The sequence below is a fragment of the Panthera uncia genome (genome assembly GCF_023721935.1).
Source record: "Panthera uncia isolate 11264 chromosome B3 unlocalized genomic scaffold, Puncia_PCG_1.0 HiC_scaffold_1, whole genome shotgun sequence".
Taxonomy (NCBI): domain Eukaryota; kingdom Metazoa; phylum Chordata; class Mammalia; order Carnivora; family Felidae; genus Panthera; species Panthera uncia.
In genome coordinates this window covers 119,903,839-119,928,616 of record NW_026057582.1, presented here as the reverse complement: position 1 = coordinate 119,928,616, position 24,778 = coordinate 119,903,839, and the positions used below count along the sequence as shown (strand labels likewise).

Sequence of the window (24,778 nt, the reverse complement as noted above, 5' to 3'; positions counted from 1 at the left end):
TCCCCGCCAGTCCACCCCCAAAATCCCGACCCACCAAAGCACACGTCTAAACATTTTTCACTACCGGGGCAAAAACCTCGAAAACAGAGGCTTCCTCCCGTTTGGAAGAAAAAGGCCAGGCCTATTCAGCCTGGGGCCCGGGCCTGCTCCTTAAGCTCCGCTCCAAGGAGGGCCAACTCTCGACTCCCTGCACACCCCGCCTCGGGCCCGCTCGCGTCCCCTAAGGCGACAAAAACCTCCCTCAGGCCCTCAGCCAGGACTGACAGTTACGGGAGCAGCAGCGGCTGCTACCTATCAGAGGCCTACTTCTGGCACCGACCCCTCCAAACCACGCGCCCCCAACACCTGCCGCGGCGCGGTTTAGGGGCGTCCTTACGTTTGCCGAAGCCAGCCCCGCAGGGTGGCTTGGACTACAGAGAAAACGAAGGGAAATGTGACCGGCCTCCTCGGCCCAGGCCCCGTCCTCGGCCACACTGACCTGTTGTCGCCCCCGCGCCTGGGCTGTGGCCCTCGCAGCAGCGGCCGCCTCACTAGTCGTCGTCGCCCTCGCTCGCCGCCTCCGCCCGCCGCCGCCTCGTTCCCTTTCGCTGCCGCCACCGCCGGGGCTCATGCGGGACCCGCGCTTCCTTCTCCGGAGACTAAGGCCGGGAAAGGGGGCACCGGGGCCGCATAAAACCCCGCGCTCGTCGCCAGCCGCCGCTCCGCCGCTGCCTGTCCCCACTAGAGAGCTGCGGGGCCCGCCGACCCAGGGCTAGACTGTAAGCTGCTCCGAGCGCGACCCCAAGGAGGAGCCGAGGGAGGCGCCGCTCCCCGAAGCCGTAATCGCTAGGTCCGCACAGATGAAGCTCAAGTCGGAGGCAGCAGCGAAAGGCGAGTGCCTGGGCCGGCAGATGGCTAAGTGGTAGCGAGGTGTGCAAGCGAGAGGAAGGCGATGTGTCGAGGTTCTGGCGAAGGGGATTCAGGCTCTGTCGTCTCCTGCAGTCACCCCGAACCCAGCGCCACCATCTTGGGAAAAACGCGGATCTCGCCGCCGCAGCGCAAGCCGGGAGGACTGGCTGGGCGGGCCGAGTATCCCAGCAGGCAGCGCGCTCCGCCCGGTCGGGCGAGGGCTCCGGGCCGGGACGCAGGAACGCGGGGCGGGGCTGGGGGGAGCGCGGGAGGACGCAGCGTTGTGCCCTGCCCCCCTTGCTGGCTCCGCCCTCTTCCTGCTTGCCGTCGTCGCCGGCGCAGGGGCTGTTGGGAAGGGGAAGTTGCTCCCGGCTCCTTGGAGTCCTACTAGGGTCGGTCGCCATCTTAGGACGGGGCGGAGAGGGCAATGTTTCCTTTGAGCCACCGCTGTTTGTGGCCCCACGAAAGAAGGGGGTACACGCTGGAAGCCCCCTGTCTCCCCAGGCGTGTTGGAGAGCCCCTGGTCAACCCAAGTCCAGAAACGTGCTAGGACTTGGACGCTTTTGCTTTTGGTGGGGAACAAATCGGCTCTGAAAATCCGCCGAAGGGTGGGCGGAGGGGGCCTTTGATAGCTCCCAGCCTCTCTGCAGGGCTGAAGCCTCCGGATCCCAGGCCTTCGACCCCAACCCCTTTCTGTCCAGAGCTGCCTCTAAATACTGCAGAGGTAGCCCGAAAGTGTGAGCCAGCTTTCAGGGATCCAAGGTCATCTGCTTAGATCTCTCGGCAACACTTTGTCACTAGTTTACTAGAATCTGAAAGCCCGTCTCGCAGTTTTGATGTTTGGTAGGTTGTTGATAAAATGAATGTGGCGTCTTGGTAGACAGCTGGATGGATGCTAATTTTGACCCATATGACAACACATTTAAACCCGTGCGTCATTTTTAGTACCAAGGTCACCATTTTATTTAAAAGGGATTTTTTGTGGCTCTGCGACACTTAAACTAGCAAAGCTATAATGGAATCACTAGCAATTCATAGTCTTAACGGCTTGCAACTTTGCTAAGCCCATAGAATACTATATGAGATCCCATTCATCTAGTATTCAAAGGATTTTTTTTAAATCAACAATCTTACATAGCACTGTATTTAGCTGTCATTCTTAGAACATTTTTTCTATACAGTAACATATATATAGTTATATATAGAGATATACTGCTTTCCAACTATAAACAACTTAACTATAAAAAGTCAGCTCCTGGAATTTAAATTTTCCCAGGACAATTAATGATAAATGACAGTATTAAATCATGTCCAATTTTAACTCAGTTCTCGTTCTTTTTTTTTCATTTTCCTCCATTACAGGTCTTAATTTGGAAACAATTTGCAGTTATATTTTATAAAAGAGGGAAATTAAAGTCAGTCTTTTAAGGATTCTTTGCATATTATCAAAATAGGCAAATGAGAATGAAAATCTTTGAAGAATTTTGTTAGAATTATCAAAGCAAAATGTTACTGCAGTGTCTAGTATGTGAAGATACTTGTAACTATTCTACTTAAGTATAAATTGAATAAATGAAATGTAGTTTTGTATAACCTGATGCATCAAAATGGGGCAGAAATTCCTGAATATCAAAAAAATTAAAGACTGACAAGAAATAATTCTGTTCTTAGTTAAATGTCACACTGACTATCCTGTTCTTTACCAAAATCAAGGAGGATCCCAGATCCTTTGAATATGGAGAAATTACACATAGACTTTTTAATTCATTGATAGGTATTTGTTAGTGTCAGACCTGGTTCAAGAACCCACTCTCTTTGTCTTATCCATTTAAAATGTGATGTTTGCTGATAAAAATTACTAGCACTTTGGCATATGGTAAGTGCTCAGTAAATGTTAGGGCTTAGTAATAGTAGTAGTATCAATACTATTGTGTAATATTATACACTTCATGAACTCCTTCACACCTCCACACTTATTTCTACAGATCTACCTGAATTTCCACTCCCCCGATCTCCTGTCTTAAAGTATGAGCCTTTTTTTTTTTTTTCTTTTTTTTGCCAGTGCGTGAGGGGGTAGAAATCTCAAGACCTTAGTCCCTTGGTTGTTTCCTTTCTTGTTCATGAATTCTCCTAACTTTGTCCCTTCTATTTAGAAGAGCTATCTATACTTGGATTGTCATTTCTAAGTCCCTCTTCAGCTACTGAAATTTAGCATTTGCCCCCATTTTAATATACTGCTTGTGTTAATGTCAGTAATAGCGCAGTGGCCAAATCTAAAAGTTGCTTCTCAATTTTCATGGTGTCTGATCTCTTTGTAGGCTTCCATACTGCTGCTAACCACTGCCTGCTGGAAACTGCTTCCTAGATTCCATCACCCTGCATTCTCCCTTCCTTGTCATGGGCCCTCTTCTTCAAGTTGTCTTTGCATAATGTTCTTCATTGTTGGTTCTCTTTGCCTGCTGTATTATACAGTCTCTGACATTTCCATATACATATACTCTTCCTCCATCACTTATTTCAGTCAGAGAACAAGTCTGAATCTTGAACACTGATCTCGCTCAGAAACCAGTTATATTCAGCCCCTTATTGGAAATGTGTATTGGATGTTCTGTTGCACCTTAAAACTCAACATGTATAAAATTGAACTGCTAATTTCCATTTTACACCATTAACTGAGATGGGAATAATTTTGGAGAAGAGCAGCTTTTGGAAGAACAAGCAGGAATTGGGTTTGGGGAGTGTTAAATTTGAAATACCTATATCTCTGTAGTGGATATCCGTAGTAGAGATTGACTGCTAGTTGACTCCTAATATGCCTTCTCCTCTTCATCCATGGTAATAGAATTATCTAGCCAGACACATGGTTGCCTATAATAAACTCTGAATGTATCCATGTCAGTAGGTTCTGGCCAGTGGGATTGAGAAACTTCCAGATGATATTCTAAAATAAATGGGATGCCTCTTTCCCTTTATCCATTTCTGATGATGGAAATGCAGTAGACATTGTGAGCTATTTTGGAAGGACAATTGGGTGGGTCCCTGAAGACTTCATGAGTCAGAGCCTATGTATCAGCTTGAACTTTAGTGTGAGACAGCTAACTTCTATAATTTGCCATGGTTTTTCTACATCATTTTTACTGAAGCTGACCTTGTATCATAATATCCAAATGAAGAAATCAAGGAGGCAGTTGGATGTGGGTGTTTGGAGTTAAGGGAGAATGAAAGCAACTTATTCTACATTCCCTGGCTTGATGACTCTTCCATCTGTGCCATACCTCAATCATAATTTGGTAATCCTAGATTTCTTCCTCTCTCTCACTCCTTTGGTAATTAGGCAAAGTCACATTTTCTTTAAAGCATTGGTTTTAAAGTTAGGTAGCATAGCAAAATGGTTAAGAGCACCGGCTCCCAATTTATTGGCAAGTGCAAAAATGTCAGGCAAAATCATAAATCCCTCCCTGGATTAACTTTTCTCATCTGTAAAGTGGGGTTATTGTGAGGATTAAGTGTTAATATATGTAAAGCTCTTAGAATAATGCTGAGCATATAGTAAACAAAAGTGATCTTTTTCTAAATCCCAATGCAAATCCCAGTTCTGCCACTTACCAGGTATAGAACTTTTAATTAAATAAAACTTGAATTAATGTCTGTTTCCTCATCAGTAAAATGGGAAAAATAATAGTACTGACTTCATATGGCCACTATAAGCCTTCTTTCATCCATTCAAACATATTTATTAAATAGATATGATCTACCAGCATAGTTCTAGGTGTCAAGAATACAACAGTGAACAAAGCCTGCCCTCATGTGGTTTATGATCTAGTAGAGAAAAAAACCAATCAATGTGATAAGTGTTAAGGAGAACTACAAAACAAGGTGAAGAGAATAGAGAATGCTGTAGGAGTTGAATCATGCAGGGTGGTCAGAGAGGTGTCATTAAAAATATGTTTAAGCAGAGGCTTGACAGAATGAGCTGTGAGATATAAGAGGGAGAGTATTCCAGACAGAGAGGGCCCTGAGGCAGGAAGGTGCCTAAAGAATTCTAGGACCACCTAGGAAGACACTGGCTGGAACACAGTGAGAAAAGGAGCTGAGATGACATCAGGGAAGTCAGAGTGGGCCACAGCCCAGGCTTTGCAACACATCCTGAGGCCATGGGTACTTGCACTAAATGAGGTGGAAAGCCCTAGAAGGGTTTGAGAGAGTTATGACAAATTTAACCCATAGGAATCATTCTGGCTGTTGTGTGGAGAATGGGCAGACAGCACATGTGAAGTGTTTAGTGCCTGACATGTAAGAAATGTTCAATAAGTGGTAATAAACATTTATTAGCTATTATGATTGTTGCATCCACATGACTCCTGAAACAGAATGCTACGGACATCAGTGACAGTCACAATCAAGTTTATTGCAATGAGAGGTAAGGCAAACCAATCGATCGGGACCGACACTCTTGACCAGAGTGTGGTCTCGAACAGCCGGAGTACAGAGTTTTTATAGCTGACCACATCATCGTATTATCACCTGGGAACAGAACAAAGGAATAGTTCCCAGGTGGAAACAGTTCAAACAGGCCCTTGCCCCAATCCAATCAAACACTAATCACATCCCTTGATTGATAGGATAAGGCTGTTATCTCTTAACCTATAATGTTAAAACAAAGCTGTTATTTCTTAAGGCTACAGGTTAGCCCTACACTACAATTTAATCCTTACAATGATCATTATTATTATAACATCTATTTCCTTCTATGTGAACTCTCTGATACTACCTTATTTAGACCCTTACTGTTTCTTACCTGAACTCCAGTGTAAGCTTCAGAAGGGCAGGATCATACTACCTTATTCATTATTATATCCCCAAACCCAAGACAATGCTGATCCATATTACAGTACTTTGCTACTGAATCTCACTGTGGAATATTTTTTAAAGAAAAAAAATATGATTTCATTGCATCCTTGTTTGAATCTGTCACTGGTTCTTTTTTTTTTTTCTTTAATGTTTATTTATTTTTGAGGGGAGGGGAGGGACAAAGAGAGGGAGATCCAGAGCAAGCTCTGCTCTGACCACAGCAAGCCTGATGGGGGGCTCAAACTCACGAACTATGAGATCATGACCTGAGCCAAAGTCAGATGCTCAACCTACTAAGCCACCCAGGCACCCCAAATCTGTCACTGGTTTTCATAGCTTTCTGGATGACGTCCAAACTCCAAGACCAAAGTCTATTTGAATTGGGCCTCGCTTCCCTTCCAGCTCCAATTCTTTCCACTACCCACATAAATCCATTGCTGGAGAAGTACTTAGTTTAAAAAGTCATTTGGAGCCCTTTTGCATGCAAATTCATTTTTTTTTTTCATTTTCCAATTCCAGTGTAGTTAGCATGCAGTGTTAATTAGTTTCAGATGTACCATATAGTGATTGAATAATTCCATGTATTAGTGCTCATTAAGAGAAATGCATCTTAATCTCCTTCACTAACAAAACTAAAGACAAAAGACTATTGAATGGAAGAAGGTAGTTACAAATGATATCTGATAAAGGATTAGTACCCAAAATATATAAAGAACTTGTACAATTGATACCAAAAAATAATCCAATAAACAAATGGGCAGAAGACATGAACAGACATATCTCCAAAGAAAACATACAGGTGGCCAATAGACACCAAAAAGATACTCAACTTCAGTCCTTATCAGGGAAATGCAAATCAAAACCCCAATGAGATATCACCTCACATTTGTCATAATGGCTAAAATTAACAGCACAAGAAAAAATAACTGAGAATGTGGAGGAAAAGGAACTCTCCTGCACTGCTGGTGGGAATGCAAACTGGTGCAGCCACTGTGAAAAACAGTATGGAGTTTCTTTAAAAAGTTCAAAATAGAACTACCCCATGATCCAGCCATCCCACTCCTGGGTATTTACCCAAAAAATAGAAAAACACAAATTCAGAGGGGTACATGCACCCCTATGTTTATTCTAGCATTATTTACAATAGCCAAATTATGGAAGCAACCCAAATGTCCATTGATACATTGATGGATAAAGAAGATGTGTGTGTGTGTGTGTGTGTGTGTGTGTGTGTGTGTGTGATGGAATATTATTCAGTCATAAAAAATAATGAAATCTTGTCATTTGTAACAACATAGATGGAGCTAGAGTATGATGTTAAGCAAAATTAGAGAGAACTACAATATGATTTCTCTTATGTGGAATTTAAGAAATAAATGAGGAATAAAAAAGAGAGGCAAACCAATAAACAGACTCAAATATTGAGAACAAACTGAGAGTTAGAGGAGAGGTTGGTGGGCATATGGGTGAAAATAGATGATAGGGATTAAGGAGAGCACTTGTGATGAGCACTGGGTGATGTATGGAATTGATGAATTGATATATTGTACACCTGAAATTAATATACCACTGTATGTTAACTATATTGGAATTTAAAAAAGTCATTGAAGTAAAAACTTGGAAGTGTTATGCTTTGACCTTGGTGATTTCAGTTTCTTTGTGCCTACCTTAACCCAACTGGAGAGTAGGTGGAAGAGAGGAGTTTCATTGAGCACCAGCTGCTGCTGCTGCTGCTACTGTTGCTGCTGCTGCTGCTAATCTGAACTGTTCTGAATAAAACAGTCCCACTGAAATCAATGAAGCCATCAGAAATTTTGCCTTCTGACAATTTCATCTTTTATTTATTTGAAATCGTTCACATTGCATTCATATATCTGATACTATTTTTTAATACTTATACTCATTTTAACAGGAATCTAAGGAAGTGCATGGGTTAAATAAAATCTCAATTATTAAAACCAGTACAGACTACACTTCCTATTTTTCCTCATGATATCTCAACTAAAGAAGAACATCTGGTTAGGGAAGAATCATGAATATAGTTTGGAATCAACAAGCAATATTTTATTTTTTTTTAATTCTTGCTTGACACTAACAAACAATACAAAATTATCAAAATGATAAATTTACAATTGGACTCTGATCTTACTTAAAACAATTTTATACCTAAAGCTTGCCTTTTTTTTTAGTTTTGCTTTGTGACAGTAAACAAACTATCATTATGATATAGAAAGATCAAAATTTTTAAAGATAGTAATGTATATATTATTTATGACATAAAGTGTTTTTTTTTTTAGTTTGGTTAAGCATAATACTAATTACATCTGTATTTTAGCACTTAACACAAGTTTCTGACATGACAGTTTATTTCCACAAATTGCATTTGTGCACCCTTTAGGTGCTAGTTGCTTTAATAAACCTCATTAATCCTTACAACAATTTTGAATGCTATGCATTTTATGGATTAGGAAGTTGAGCTTAGAATAAGTAACCTGTCAATGTCTCTTAGTTGAAAACTAGTAGAGCTAGGATTTAAATCCAGGTGTGTGTGTGTGTGTGTGTGTGTGTGTGTGTCCTGTTGCTGCTTTCCCAGAAAACAAAGATAATTTTTTTAATCTCAAATGTTTCATTGAAATGCTTTTTAAATTATTAAGTCATCCCTAACAGTATTACAGGTTTCCCCTGCTTTCCAAAAGTAGAATGCTCATATGAAATCTTTCATAAGCTGAAATGACATAAATCAAAGAAGCAATTACCATAAATTTACATGGAAAAACTTTTTTTAGCATTCCCAGACCCAAAAAAAAATAACTTCTCTTAGGCTTTTCTGATCCCTTACAACACATCTTGCTAATGGATGTACACAATGAATGGAAATAAAACACAGATATGCATAAACACAGTTCAAAGTTTTGGCAGTTTGATGCTAAGATGCTGAGTGTAGTTCCTGGAGAAGACGCTGGGCGGTGACACTCGCTGCTCTGGGTGTACGCTACTTCTATTATGGCTCGATGCAAAACAAATGTTGAACACTATTTTCACTTTATACCTTTTTCTGGTAAAAGCAAAAATCCTCTTTGAATTTCTTTTAGTGAGTGAAAATAGGTATGTTCTAATGTGAGTCTTCCATAAAAGCAAAGTGGTGGGTCATGAACTGTATATCAGAAATTGAACCTGGTATGACATGAACCTGTATACCAGAACAATATTCTCAACTTATTACCCCCAAAGAAACCTCCTTTTCCATAATGTTCAATTCAAAACACAAATTCTGTGGCCCTCAGCTGCCTGATTTGCCACAACTCCCTTCCAACACTCAGTCCCATTTTGTGACTGTTGGACAAGCTGTTTATCTTCTTTAGGTGTTAATTTCTTCATTTGTAAAGGGGATGATATGAATATGATTAAAGAGACCATGTGTTGCTAAGGACTTGACACAATGCTTAGCACATGATAAATGCTAAATAAATGTGATGTATGAATGAATGAATGGGTGAGTAGATGAAGTTGTCTTAACTTGGGTTTCCCAGAAACAGATTTGAGATAATTTGAGTATAAGTATTTTAGTTGAGAGGTTATTCTAAAAACTTTGGTAGGGAAGCAAGGAAGTGAGCTAAGGAAGGAGGACAATGAGTAAAGTGGGCAATATCAATCAAGTATCCACTGTGGGTAACCAGCAGTTAATTCTGCTGAGGAACTCTGGAAGAAAGTGTAGAACAGTCACTTCACAGTTATCCTGTCAGTAGAAAAAGGGAGCTTTTATTATACACAGATTATCCCGGTGATTACACTGATGGCTTACTGTAGTAGGGGCATGGCAACTCCGACTGGTCAGAAAATGCCCAAAGTAAAAAAAAAATGCAGATGCTAGCAATTAGAGCTAGTACTGGCATGTACTACATTGATAAGACTTAGGTCAACAAGAGCATCTGCTGTATAAATTAATGCACACACACAAAAAAGGGACAAATGAGCCATATTTGATGAATTTACCACAGTTCAGATGGCCCTTGTGTTTGCAAGTTTAGAAACCTATTAGAGCAGCCCATCAAACAAATTAACATTAACCAAGCTCAAGAAATGGAATTTAAAAATCAGAATGCCAGTTTATTTCTTTTCATTTGTTTTTCGTAAGTAGAATTTAGCGATTCATCACTTACATGCAACCCAGTACCCATCTAAACAAGTGCCCTTCTTAATACCCATTACCAATCTAGCCCATCTCCCACTGACCTCCCTTCATTAACCCTCAGTTTCTTCTCTATCATTAAGAGTCTCTTGTGGTTAGTTTCCTTCTCTTCTCTTCCCCCTCTTACCCCTATGTTCATCTGTTTTGTTTCTTAAATTCTACATAGGACTGAGTCATATGGTATATGTCTTTCTCTGATTGACTTATTTCATTTAGCATAATGCATTCTAGCTCCATCCACGTTGATGCAAATGGCAAGGTTTCGTTCTTTTTGATGGCCGAGTAGTATTCCAGTGTGTCTGTGTGTACACATATATAAGGTATTTTCTTTATCCATTCATCAGTCAATGGACATGGACATTTGGGCTCTCTCCATAGTTCAGCTATTGTTGATAATGCTGCTATAAACATTAGGGTGCATGTACCTCTTTGAATCTGTATTTTTGAATCCTTTGAGTAAATAATAGTGCAATTTCTGGATCATAGAGTAGGAAACTCCATAGTATTCTCCACAGTGTCTACACCGATTTGCATTCCCACCAATAGTGCAAGAGGGTTCCTCTTTCTCCACAACCTTGAAATACCTGTTGTTTTTTGTGTTTTTAATTTTAGCCATTCTGACAAGTGTAAGGTGGTATCTCATTGTGGTTTTGATTTATATTTCCCTGATAATGAGTGATGCTGAGCATCTTTTCATGTGTCTCTTAGTCATCTGGACGTCTTTAGAAAATGTGCTCTGCCCATTTCTTAACTGGGTGGTTTGATTTTTGGGTGTTGAGTTTGATAAGTTCCTTATAGATTTTGGACACTAACTCTTTATCAGATATGTCATTTGCATTTATCTTCTCCCATTCTATAGGCTGCCTTTTAGTTTTGTTGATTGCTTCCTTTGCTGTGCCAAAGATTTTATCTTGATGAAGTCCCAATAGTTCATGTTTGCTTTTGTTTCCTTTGCCTTCAGTGATGTGTCTAGTAAGTGTCTAGTAAGAAGTTGTTCTGGCTGAGGTCAGAGAGGTTGCTGCTTGTGTTCTTCTCTAGGATTTTGATGGTTTCCTGTCTCATATTTAGGTTTTTCATCCATTTTGAATTTATTTTTGTGTACGGTGTGAGAAATTGATCCAGGTTCATTCTTCTGCATGTCACCATCCAGTTTTCCCAACACCATTTGTTGAAGAGACTGTCTTTTTTCCACCAGATATTCTTTCCTGCTTTGTCAAATATTAGGCGATCATATAGTTGTGAGTCCATTTCTGGGTTCTCTATTCTGTTCCGTTGATCTATGTATCTGTTTTTGTGCCAGTACCATACTGTCTTGATGACTACAGCTTTGTAGTATAGCTTGAAATCCAGAATCATTATGCCTTTAGTTCTGTTTTTCTTTGTCAGGATTGCTTTGGCTATTATGGGGTCTTTTGTGGTTCCATATAAATTTTAGGATTGTTTTTACTAGATCTGCAAAAAATACTGGTGGTATTTAGTAAGGGATTGCATTAAATGCGTAGATTGAGTTGCGTAGTATAGACATTTTAACAATGTTTGTTCTTCCAATACACGAGCATGGTATGTTTTTCCATTTCTTTGTGTCTTCTTCAATTTCTTACATAAGCAGAATGCCAGTTTGTTGATTTAAATTGAGAAATAACTATTACAGGGGCTGGAATGGTGGCAGTGCATATGATCAGAGCATTCTTTCCCTGTAAGAAGATATACAGTCCCCTCAATAAGAGAAAGATGCTTATGAAGCTTGAGATCTAGACAAAACGAGTTGGAGGAAGTGAATTTTGATGACAATAAGCTAAAATACCCGATATATTCAACTTCCATTAAGAATAATTTTGAGGAATTAATATGGCAGAATTATATGGGGACCCTGACCTTGCCTCATACCTGTAACACAGCTAGATCAGCATCAAACCATTTTGAACACCTAGGAAATTGATCTGAGGATTAATGCAACAATCTGCATAATTGAAGCCAGAGAACTTGGCAGGTGCATGGTGCAGAGAGGTTAATTGGGGGAGAGAACAGCCATGGAGCCACAGAAGGTAGGGAGACATTTTCATGGAGAGAGGACAGAGGGAGAAAGAGAAAGGGGGAGAATGTAGCATATCAGAATCACACAAGAAAAGTCCTCCCCATGAAAGTAGCTAGAGAGAAAGAGAGAGAGAACGAGTGAAAACACTTGCACAGGACTGGACAAAAAAATCTGTTCACCGAACCATTGAGAGGGAGAAAGGAGAGGAGTTCGATACCACCAGATTCTATAACCAGTGGAGAGAAAAGTCTGAAATTTCAGAGCTCAGTGCCTGGGGGTGCTCTGGTGAAGAAGCAGCACAAAACCTCATGAGCAGGCAGCACACTCTGAGGGGACCATGTGCCATATGGGGAGAAGTGGTTTCCCTGATTGGAGTGCATTTGGTAGAAGCCATATGGCCTCCCTGCAGACAAAAGTCCCAGTGGACCCCCTCACCCTCCCAAGGGCAGCCACGTTTACTGATATTGGAACAAAGATACCAGAGGGGAGCAAAACCTGGTGCCAGCTATGTGTTGTGACTTGCCATAAACTCTGGGCCTCTGTCACTGTGAAACTGAGTGAACTTTTTCTGGGACAAGCCAGCACTCAGCCATTGCTTGGCGAGACCCTCCCCCAGAGAGTTGGTGTGGGTCCAAGCCATAGGACTCTCTGAAGTATGGGGTTTTGAAACAGCCCCATCTGAGATAAAACCCTGGAGGGAGGTTCCACCTGGCAGGTGGACAGCTTGCACACAGGCAGGATGGGGCAGGGAGCAGACAGAGGCCTGAGACAAATGAGGGGTGCTTGATCACCAGTCAGTGAGGGCACAGGGTTTCTGTTTCAGAGACTAGGGATCTGGGTGAAGCCATTTTCACTTCTAGCATGCACACGCATGGATCAATCCTAGTAAGCTAGCAGCACCACCAAGTGGAGAACAGAGTTGTTACACCAAGCCCTGCCCACCTGCACCCCCCAGGCATATCCCCCAGAGACCAGCACACATCCCTTCTACCTGCTCATTAGTGTACAGACTATAGTATGTCTATAAACTGGAAAGTTTCAGTTCTAGGGGACACCGAATGTAACTTCATTCAGATTTCATTCTGTTTGCTTATTTGTTTGTTTTCTTTGCTTCTGTTTTGCTTTAGATTGTTTTCTTTGTTCTTTCCTTTCTTTCTCTTTCTTAGGTACAGAAAGATCAAATTCTTACTTTTTAATGTCTTTATTTTATTTTGTAATCCTGTTTTGTTCTCTTTATATAATTTTATTATTTAAAAATTATAAAATAATTTATAATAATTCATATAATTTTATATAATTTATATATATATTTATAAATAAATGTTTATTTATTTATAATAATTTATATTATTTTATTATAAAATAATAAAAATTATGGGGCGCCTGAGTGACTCAGTTGGTTAAGTGTCTGACTTCATCTCAAGTCATGATCTTGCAGTCCATGAGTTCGAGCCCCACGTAGGGCTCTGTGTTAACAGCTCAGAGCCTGGAGCCTGCTCCGGATTCTGTGTCTCCCTCTCTCTCTTCCCCTTCCCTGCTCACACTCTGTATCTCTCTCTCTCTCTCAGAAATAAATAAAAATTTAAAAAATTTTAAAAAATAAAAATAAAAAAAATTATTTTCCTTTCTCTATTCTATCAAGCTTCTCTCAACAAGCAGACCAAAATACACCTAGGATCTAGCTTTCTGTATTTGATATTTTTAGTTTTATTTTTTTTATTTTTTTTATTTTTAACACTTATTTCTTATTTTATTATTTTTTTTCTTCCTCCAAAGTGACAAGACAGAAGAATTCACCCCAAAAGAGAACAGGAAGAAATTATGGCCAGGGATTTAATTAACACAGATATAAATAAGATGTCTAAACTAGAATTTAAAACCATGACTATAAGAATGCCACCTGGGCTTGAAAAAAGCATAGAAGATGCTGAGAATCCCTTTCTGTGGAGATAAAAGAAGTAAATTCTAGTCAGCCCCAAATTAAAAATGCTATATAGCCAACATGCAATTTTGAATGGATGCCGTGACAGCAAGGATGATTAAGCAGAGCAGTTAATCAGTGAGATAGAAAATAAAATTATGTAAAATAAAGAAGCAGAAAAAAAGAGGGACAAAGGAAAAAGATCATGATACAATATTTAGAGAACTCAGTGACTTATTAAAAAGGAATAACATTTGAATAATAGGAGTCCCAGAAGATGAAGAGAGAAAAAAGGGGCAGAAGGTTTATGTGAGCAAATTACAGCTGAAAACTTTTCTGATCTGAGGAAAGACACAGACTTCAAAATCCAAGAAGCACAGAAAACTCCCATTAGATTCAACAAAAACTGACCATCACCAAGGCACATCAGAGTCAAATTCATAAAATACACAGATAAAGATAGAATTATGGAAGTAGCAAGGGAAAAAAGTCCTTAACCTGCAAGGGAAGACAGATCAGGTTTGCAGCAGATCTGTCCACAGAAATTTGGCAGGCCAGAAAGGAATGGCAGAGTACATTCAACGTGCTGAATTTGAAAATAGGCAGCCAAGAATGTTTTAACCAGCAAGGCTGTCATTCAAAATAGAAGGAGAAATAAAGAGTTTCCCAGACAAACAAAAACCAAACGAGTTTGTGACCACTAATCCACCCCTACAGGAAATTTTAAGGGATATTCTTTGAGTGGAGAAAAACACAACAAAACAAAAAAGACCAAATGCAACAAATGCTAGAAAGGATGAGAGAACATCACTTGAAATACCAACTCTACAGGCAACACAATGGCACTGTATTCATATCTTTCAATAATCACTCTAAATGTAAATGGACTAAATTATCCAATTGAAAGACATGGGTATCAGAATGGGAGAAAAAAAAAAAAAGATCCACTTATATGCTGCCTGCAAGAGACTCATTTTAGACCTAAAGACACCTGTAGGTTGAAAGTAAGGGGCTGGAGAACCATCTATCATGCTAATGGACATCAAAAGAAAGTCAGAGTAGCCATACTTATATTGGACAAAATAGATTTTAAAACAAAGACTGTAACAAGAGAAAAGCAGGGCATGACATCATAATTAAGGGGACTATCTGCCAAGAAACTCTAATAATTGTAAATATTTATGCCCCCATCTTGAAAGAACTCAAATGTATCAATCAATAAATCACAAACATAAACTCATTGATGATAATAATAACATAATAGTAGGGGACTTCAACACCCCACTTACAACAATGGATAGATTTAGGCTGAAACCAACAAGGAAAGAATGGCTATAATAACACACTGGACTGGATGGATTTAACAGATATATTCAGAACATTTTATCCTAAAGCAACAGAACACACATCCTTCTTGAGTTTACATGGAACGTTCTCCAGAAAGGATCACATACTGGGTCACAAATTAGTCCTCAACAAGTACAAAATGATCGATATCATACCATGCATATTTTCAGACTGCAATGCTATAAAACTTAAAATCAACCACAAGAAAAATTTTGGAAAGACCACAAATACGTGGAGATTAAAGAACATCTTACTAAAGAATGAATGGGTTAACCAAGAAATTAAAGAGGGAATTAAAAAGTACATGGAAGCCAATGAAAACACAACAGTCCAAAATATCTGGGATACAGCAAAGGGGATCACAATAGGGAAGTATATAGCAATTCAGGCCTTCCTAAAGAAAGAAATGTCTCAAATACTCAAGCTAACCTTACATCTACAGCAGTTGGAAAAAGAACAGCTAATAAAGCCCAAAACCTGTGGAAGAAGGGGAATAGAAAAGATTAGAGCAGAAATCAATGATATTTAAATACAAAAACAAACAAACAAACAAACAAACAAAACAACAGTAAAACAGATCAACAAAATTAAGAGCTGGTTATTTAAAAGAATTAACAAAATTGATAACCCCATGTCCAGATTTATCAAAAAGAAAAAGGAAAGGACCCAAAGAAATAAAATTACAAATGAAAGAGGAGAGATCACAACCTACAGCACAGAAATAAAAACAATAATTAGAGAACATTATGAGCAAATATATGCCAACAAATTGGGAAGGAAACTGAAGCAGGAAGAAGTAGAAAATTTGAATAGATCCATAACCAATAAAGAAATTGAATCAGTAAATTAAAAAAGGGGGGGTGGCACCTGGGTGGCTCAGTCAGTTGAGTGTCTGACTTTGGCTCAGGTCATGACCTCACGGTTTGTGAGCCCCATGTTGGGCTCTGTGCTGACAGCTTACAGCTTGGAGCCTGCTTCAGATTCTGTGTCTGTCTCTCTGTTTCTTGGCCCCTCCCCCATCTCAAAAATAAATAAACATAAAAAAAAAAGCATTTGAGTCAGTAATAAAAATCTCCCAACAAACAAGAGTCCAGAGCCAGATATCTTCCCAGGGGAATTCTACCAAACATTTAAAGAAGAGTTCATACCTATTCTTTTGAAGCTGTTACAAAAAATAGAAATGGAAGGAAAAGTTCTAAACTCACTCTATAAGGCCAGCATTACCTTGTTTCTGAAACCAGAAGAAGACCCCATTAAAAATGAGAGTTACAGACCAATCTCTCTGATGAACACAGATCCAAAAATTCTGAACAGGATGCTAGTAAACCAAATCCAAAAATACATTAAAAGAATTATTCACCATGATTAAGTGGGATTTATTCCTGGTCTGCAGGGCAGGTTCAATATCTGCAAGTCAATCAATGTGATACATCACATTAATAAAAGAAAGGACAAGAACCACATGATCTCTAAATATATGTAGGAAAAGCATTTGACAAAATATAACACCCATTCTTGATAAAAACCCTCAAGAAAGTAGGGATAGAAGGAACATACCTCAAGCTCATAAAGGCCATATATGAAAGACCCACAGCTAATATCATCCTGAATGGGGAAAAACTGAGAGCTTTTACCCTAAGGTCAGGAACATGACAGGGATGTCCACTCTCATAATTGTTGTTCAGCACAGTGTTGGAAGTCCGAGCTTCAGGAATCAGACAACAAAAAGAAATAAAAGGTATCCAAATTGGCAAGGAAGAAGTGAAACTTTCAGTCTTTGCAGATTACATGATATTCTATGTGGAAAACCTGAAAGACTCCACCAAAAAACTGCTGGAACTCATACATGAATTAAGCAAACTTGCAGGTTATGAAATCAACATACAGAAATCAGTTGTATTTCTATACACCAATAATGAAGCAGCAGAAAGAGATATCAAGGAATTGATCCCATTTACAATTGCAACAGAAATGATAAAATACCTAGGAATAAGTGTAACCAAAGAGGTGAAAAATCTATACACTGCAAACTCTAGAAAGCTTATGAAAGAGATTGCAGAAGACACGGAGAAATGGAAAAACATTCCATGCTCATGGATTGGAAGAAAAAATATTGTTAAAATGTTGATACTACTCAAAGCAATTTACACATTCAATGAAATCCCTGTCAAAATAACTCTTACATATCTCAGCATACTTTTCCTAAGAACAAAGCATTCTTGGGGCTCCTGGGTGGCTCAGTTGGTTGAGCATCTGAGGTTGACTCAAGTCATGATCTCACAGCTCATGGGTTCAAGCCTCGCATTGGGCTCTGGACTGACAGCTCAGAGCCTGGACCCTACTTTGGATTCTGTGTCTCCATCTCTCTCTGCCCATCCCTTGCTCATCCTCTGTCTCTGTCTCTGTCTCTATCAAAAAGAAATAAACATTAAACATAAGAAAAAGAAAACAACAAGAACATTCTTACATATTACCACAATACTGTATAATATTTAACATTGACCCAATAATGTTGTCTAACACACAATTCATATTCAAGTTTCCCTAATTGTAATATTGCTTATAATTTTTTAAATATTTTTCAAGTATAGTTAGCACACAGTGTTATATTATTTTCAGGTGTACAACATATAGATCCAATAATTCTGTACATTACTCAGTGCTCGTCATGAGGAGTATAGTTTTAATTCCCTTCATCTGTTTCACCCATCCTGACACCCACCTTCCCTCTGATAACCACCAGTTTGTTCTCTATAGTTAAGGCCTTTTTTGTCTCATTTTTTCTTTGATCCTTTGTTTTATTTCTTTAATGTTTATTTATTTTTGAGAGAAAGAGAGAGAGAGACAGAGTGTGAGCATGGAGGGGCAGAGAGAGAGAGAGAGAGAGAGAGACAGACAGACAGAATCCCAAGCAGGCTCCAGGCTCTGAGCTGTCAGCAGAGGTCCTAGTGTGGGGCTCGAACCCATGAACCATGAGATCATGACCTGAGTCAAAGTCAGATGCTTAACCAACTGAGCCACCACCTGGGGTCAACAACTTTCCCTCCCGTTGTCCTCCAGCCCTCAGGCTCTCCAAGCAGAGCTGTTAACTTATAACCTTCCAGATATTAAGTCCCTCTTGCTGTCGGAACACACTCTGTCCAGCCCCTCTGCTTTTGCAAGCCAGACTCGGGGGCTCTGCACTGCCGGCGGGCTGTCCCTCAGCCCTGGCTCCTTCCCGCCAGTCCGTGTAGCGCGCACCACCTCTCCACCCTTCCTACCCTCTTCCTGGGCCTCTTGTCTATGCTTGGCTCCAGAGAATCCATTCTGTTAGTCTTCTGGTGGTTTTCCGGGTTATTTAGGCAGGTGTGGGTGGAATCTAAGTGATCAGAAGGACGCAGTGAGCCCAGCGTCCTCCTACGCCGCCACCTTCTTCCCCTCAAAAGAGCACTTTGCACAATTTTTTGACCTTCATCCACATTATGTATGTCAGTATTTTGACCTTTTTATTGATTAGCATTCTATTGTACAGATATACAAGCTGGTTGAAATTTGGATTGTTTTCAATCTTTGGTATAAATAATGCTATATAAATATTCACATACATGTGTTGGTGGGGATATATATTTTCATTTCTTGTGGATGGAAACTTAGCAGAATTGCGAGGTTATATGGTATGCAGTTTAACTTTTCAAGGAATTTTCAAACTGCTTTTCATAGTGGCTGCATAACTGTATACATCCACCAGAAATTTCTCCTCATCCTGGACAACACTTTAAATTACCAGCATTTGTGTGGCACCTGGTTGAGGTCCAACTTTGGCTCAGGTCATGATCTCACAGTTCATGGGTTCAAATGCCACATTGGTCTTGCTGCTGTCAGCCTGTCACACGGAGCCCACTTCGGATCTTCAGTCTCCCTCTCTCTGCCCCTCCCCTGCTTGCACTCTCCCAAAAATAAATGAATATTTAAAAATAAATAAATAAACTTGCCAGAATTTGTGATTATAGTCAAGTTAGTGGACATGAAATAGCATCTCTTTGTGGTTATAATTTGAATTTTACTAGTGAGTGATGATGTTGAATATCCTGCGTTTATAAGCCATTTGTATATCTTATTTGATAGAGTGACTATTCACAATTTGGCCCATTTTAATTGGGTTATTTATCTTCTCATTAATTTGTAATAGTTCCTTATATATTTTGAATATGTCCTTAATTAGATATATAATTTGCAAATATTATCTCCAGTATGTGGCTTGATTTTATTTTATTAATGGTAAAATTTGCTAAACAAAATTTTTAAATTTAATGATGCCCATCCCCAATTTATTGTGTTCTTCTATGTATTGTATTCTGGTGCCATATCAAAGAAACCTTTGCTTACCCTGGGGACAAAACTTTTTCTCATATGTTTTCTTCCCAAAGTTTTGTAGTTTTAGTTCTTACATTTAGGTCAATAACTTATTTTCAGCTAATTTTTACATATGGATTGAGGTAAGAGTGTAAGTTCCTATTTTGTCTATGAATATATAACTGTCCCAGTACTATTAGTTGAAAAGACGATGCTTTCTCTATTGAATTGGTTTGGCACTTTTGTTGAAATTCAGTTGACAATAAATGTGTAAATTTATTTCCAAACTCTATTCTGATTCATTGATCTATACTTCTGTCATTTAATGAATACCATACTGTCTTGATTATTTAGCTTTATCATATTATTTGGAATTAAGTAGTATACAGAAGAATAAACAGAAAAACCACTTAAAAATTATTTTGGCCTTTATAGATCCTTTGCATTTTATCATAAATTTTAAGATTATCCTGTCAATACTACAAAAAAAGAAAAAAGAATTGCATTCAAACCATAGATATATCTTGAGAAAGAATTGACATCTTGAGAAGATTGAATTTTCTAGGGCAACTGGGTGGTTCAGTTGGTTAAGCATCCAACTTCAGCTCACGTCACGTTCTTGTGGTCCATGAGTTTGAGCCCCGTGTTGAGCTCTGTGCTAACAGCTCAGAGCCAGAGCCTGCTTCAGATTCTGTGTCTCCTTCTCTCTCTGCCATCCCCTGCTCACATTCTCTCTCTCCCTCTCAAAAATAAACATTAAAAAAAAAGAAGTTGAATCTTCCAATCCACGAACGTGGTACATCTGTCTTCTTAATTTCTTTGAAGAATGTTTTGTAGTTTTTAGTGTGAAATCTTGCACTCCTTTTGTTAAATGGATTTTAAAATATTTTATCTTATGTGAATTTTAAAATCAGCCTGTTAATTTCCACAAAGAAATGATGAGATTTTTCTTGTTGCATTGTCTGTTGATTTAAAGACAATTGACATCATAAAAATATTAATCAACCAGTATATAAAGATTGCATAGCTATATATTTAGAGCTTAATTTTACCTAGCAATTTTTTGTAGTTTTCTGCGTTGAGGACTATTATATCATTTATTATATTTATAGCCAAGTATTTGTATTTTTTCAATGTTAAAATAAACATTGTTTTAAAATGTCATTTTCTAGTTTCTTGCTGCTAATATATAAAAAGAACATTGATTCTTGCTAAATTTTAAAAGTTACTTACAGGGCTTGGAGGGAAGATGGAGGCGTAGGAGGATGCTGGGATCACCGCATCCTGCTGATCACTTAGATTCCACCCACACCTGCCTAAATAACCCGGAAAACCACCAGAAGACTAGCAGAGTGGATTCTCTGGAGCCAAGCGTAGACGAGAGGCCCACGGAAGAGGGTAGGAAGGGCGGAGAGGTGGTGCTCGCTCATGGACTGGCGGGAAGGAGCCAGGGCTGAGGGAAAGCCCGTCGGCAGAGCAGAGCCCCCAAGTCTGGCTTGCAAAAGTGGAGGCACCGGACAGAGTGTGTTCTGACAGCAAGCAGGACTTAACATCTGGAAGGTTATAAGTTAACAGCTCTGCTCGGAGAGCCAGAGGGCTGGAGGACAATGGGAGGGAGAGTTGTTGAACCCCGGATGACAGAGCACAGCTTGGTGGGGAACAAAGACGCTCACCAGCGCCATCTCCCTCACCCATCTCCCAGCCAAAATCCCAAAGGGAACCAGTTCCTGTCAGGGAACTTGCTTGCACCACGCAAACACCCAACGCTGTGCTTCTTCGGATCAATCCCTCCGGCGGCAGGTCTGACTCCCTTCCTGTGCAGCAGGGCCCCTCCCAAAGCGGATCTCTGAAGGAAAAGCGAGCTAAGCATGCCCCTCCCGCCCCTGTGCACCTTGCTGATCCACCCCAGCTAATACACCAGATCCCCAGCACCACAAGCCTGGCACTGTGCAAGTAGCCCACATGAGCCACCCCACCCCACCGTGAAACCCGTTACTAGGAGAGGAGAAGAGAAGGTACACACCAGTCTGACTATGGCCCCAATGGTGGGCTGGGGGCAGACATCAGGTCTGACTGCAGCCCCGCCCACCAATGCAAGTTATTCAAGACAACACAGGGGAAGTGCCCTGCAGTTCCGCACCACTCCAGGGACTGTCCAAAATTACAAAATGGAAGAATTCCCCTCAAAGAATCTCCAGGAAATAGGGACAGTTAATGAACTGATCAAAAACGATTTAAACAATATAACAGAAAGTGAATTTAGAATAATAGTCTTAAAATTAATCGTTGGCCTTGAAAACAGTATAAAGGACAGCAGAGAATCTATTGCTACAGAGATCAAGGGACTAAGGAACAGCCAGGAAGAGCTAAAAAATGCTATTAATGAGCTGCAAAATAAAATGGAGGAGACCACATCTCGGATTGAAGAGGCATAGGAGAAAATAGGTGAACTAGAAGATAAAATTATGGAAAAAGAGGAAGCTGAGAAAAAGAGAGATAAAAAAAATCCAGGAGTATGAGGGGAAAATTAGAGAACTAAGTGATGCACTAAAGAGAAATAATCTACACATAATTGGTATTCCAGAGGAGGAAGAGAGAGGGAAAGGTGCTGAAGGTGTACTTGAAGAAATCATAGCTGAGAACTTCCCTGATCTGGGGAAGGAAAAAGGCACTGAAATCCAAGAGGCACAGAGAACTCCCTTCAGACGTAACTTGAATCGATCTTCTGCATGACATATCACAGTGAAACTGGCAAAATACAAGGATAAAGAGAAAATTCTGAAAGCAGCTAGGGATAAATGTGCTCTAACACATAAAGGGAGACCAATAAGACTAGTGACGGATCTCTCTACTGAAACTTGGCAGGCCAGAAAGGAATGGCAGGAAATCTTCAATGTGATGAACAGAAAAAAATATTCAGCTGAGAATCTTCTATCCAGCAAATCTGTCATTTAGAATAGAAGGAGAGATAAAGGTCTTCTGAAACAAACAAAAACTGAAGGAATTCATCACCACTAAACCAGCCCTACAAGAGACCTTAAGGGGGATCCTGCGAGACAAAGTACCAGAGTCATCGCTACAAGCATGAAACCTACGGACATCACAATGACTCTAAACCCATATTTTTCTATAATAACACTGAACGTAAATGGACTAAATGCGCCAACCAAAAGACATAGGGTAACAGAATAGATAAAAAAACAAGACCCATCTATTTTCTGTCTACAAGAGACCCATTTTAGACCTGAGGACACCTTCAGATTGAAAGTGAGGAGGTGGAGAACTATTTATCATGCTACTGGAAGTCAAAAGAAAGCTGGAGTAGCCATACTTATATCAGACAAACTAGACTTTAAATTAAAGGCTATAACAAGAGATGAAGAAGAGCTTTATATAATAATTTCAGGGTCTATCCATCAGGAAGAACTAATAATTATAAATGTCTATGCACCGAATACAGGAGGCCCCAAATATATAAAACAATTACTCACAAACATAAGCAACATTATTGACAAGAATGTGGTAATTGCAGGGGACTTTAATACCTCCCTTAGAACAATGGATAGATCATCTAGACACAGGATCAATAAAGAAACAAGGGCCCTGAATGATACATTGGTTCAGGTGGACTTGACAGATATATTTAGAACTCTGCATCCCAAAGCAACAGAATATACTTTCTTCTCGAGTGCACATGGAACATTCTCCAAGAGAGATCACATACTGGGTCACAAAACAGCTCTTCATAATTATACAACAATTGAGATCATACCATGCATACTTTCAGACCACAGTGCTATGAAGCTTGATATCAACCACAGGAAAAATTCTGGAAAACCTCCAAAAGCATGGAGGTTAAAGAACACCCTATTAAAGAATGAATGGGTCAAACAGGCAATTAGAGAAGAAATTAAAAAATATATGGAAACAAATGAAAATGAAAATACAACAATCCAAATGCTTTGGGATACAGTGAAGGCAGTCCTGAGAGGAAAATACATTGCAATCCAGGCCTATCTCAAGAAACAAGAAAAATCCCAAATACAAAATCTAACAGCACACCTAAAGGAAATAGAAGCAGAACAGCAAAGACACCCCAAAACGAGCAGAAGAAGAGAAATAATAAAGATCAGAGCAGAAATAAACAATATAGAATCTAAAAAAACTGTAGAGCAGATCAATGAAACCAAGAGTTGGTTTTTTGAAAAAATAAACAAAATCGATAAACCTATAGCCAGGCTTCTCAAAAACAAAAGGGAGAAGACCCAAATAGATACAATCATGAATGAAAATGGAATTATTACAACCAATCCCTCAGAAATAGAAGCAATTATCAGGGAATACTATGAAAAATTATATGCCAACAAACTGGACAACCTGGAAGAAATGGACTAATTCCTAAGCATCCACACACTTCCAAAACTCAATCAGGAGGAAATAGAAAGCTTGAACAGACCCATAACCAGTGAAGAAATTGAATCAGTTATCAAAACTCTCCCAACAAATAAGAGTCCATGACCAGACGGCTTCCCAGGGGAGTTCTACCAGACGTTTAAAGCAGAGATAATACCTATCCTTCTCAAGCTATTCCAAAAAATAGAAAGGGAAGGAAAACTTCCAGACTCATTCTATGAAGCCAGTATTACTTTGATTCCTAAACCAGACAGAGACCCGATAAGAAAAAGAGAACTACAGGCCAATATCCCGGATGAATATGGATGCAAAAATTCTCAATAAGATACTAGCAACTCAAATTCAACAGCATGTGAAAAGAAGTATTCACCATGATCAAGTGGGATTCATTCCTGGGATGCAGGGCTGGTTCAACATTCGCAAATCAATCAACGTGATACATCACGTTAATAAAAGAAAAGAAACATATAATCTTGTGAATCAATGCAGAAAAAGCATTTGACAAAATTAAGCATCTTTTCTTAATAAAAACCCTCGAGAAAGTCAGGATAGAAGAAACATACTTCAACATCATAAAACCTATTTTTGAAAAGCCCACAGCTAATATCATCCTCAATAGAGAAACACTGAGAGCTTTCTCCCTGAGATCAGGAACACGACAGGGATGTCCACTCTCACTGCTGGTGTTTAACATAGTGTTGGAAGTGCTAGCATCAGCAATCAGACAACAAAAGGAAATCAAAGGCATCAAAATTGGCAAAGATGAAGTCAAGCTTTCACTTTTTGCAGATGACATGACATT

General features: G+C 39.6%; 1 protein-coding gene across 6 annotated transcripts in view; it reads right to left on the bottom strand.

Moving 5' to 3' along the window:
• UBE3A (ubiquitin protein ligase E3A) overlaps positions 1 to 1,086 on the bottom strand; it is a 96,331-nt gene extending 95,245 nt beyond the window's left edge. For 4 of the 6 annotated variants that reach the window (XM_049613945.1, XM_049613948.1, XM_049613946.1 and 1 more), the window contains exon 1: positions 479 to 1,086. The gene's annotated coding sequence lies outside the window, so the exon portion shown is untranslated. The remainder of the gene's footprint in view (positions 1 to 478) is intronic. The other 2 variants (XM_049613947.1, XM_049613953.1) reach the window with 2 other exon arrangements.
• Positions 1,087 to 24,778: the final 23,692 nt, after the last annotated feature.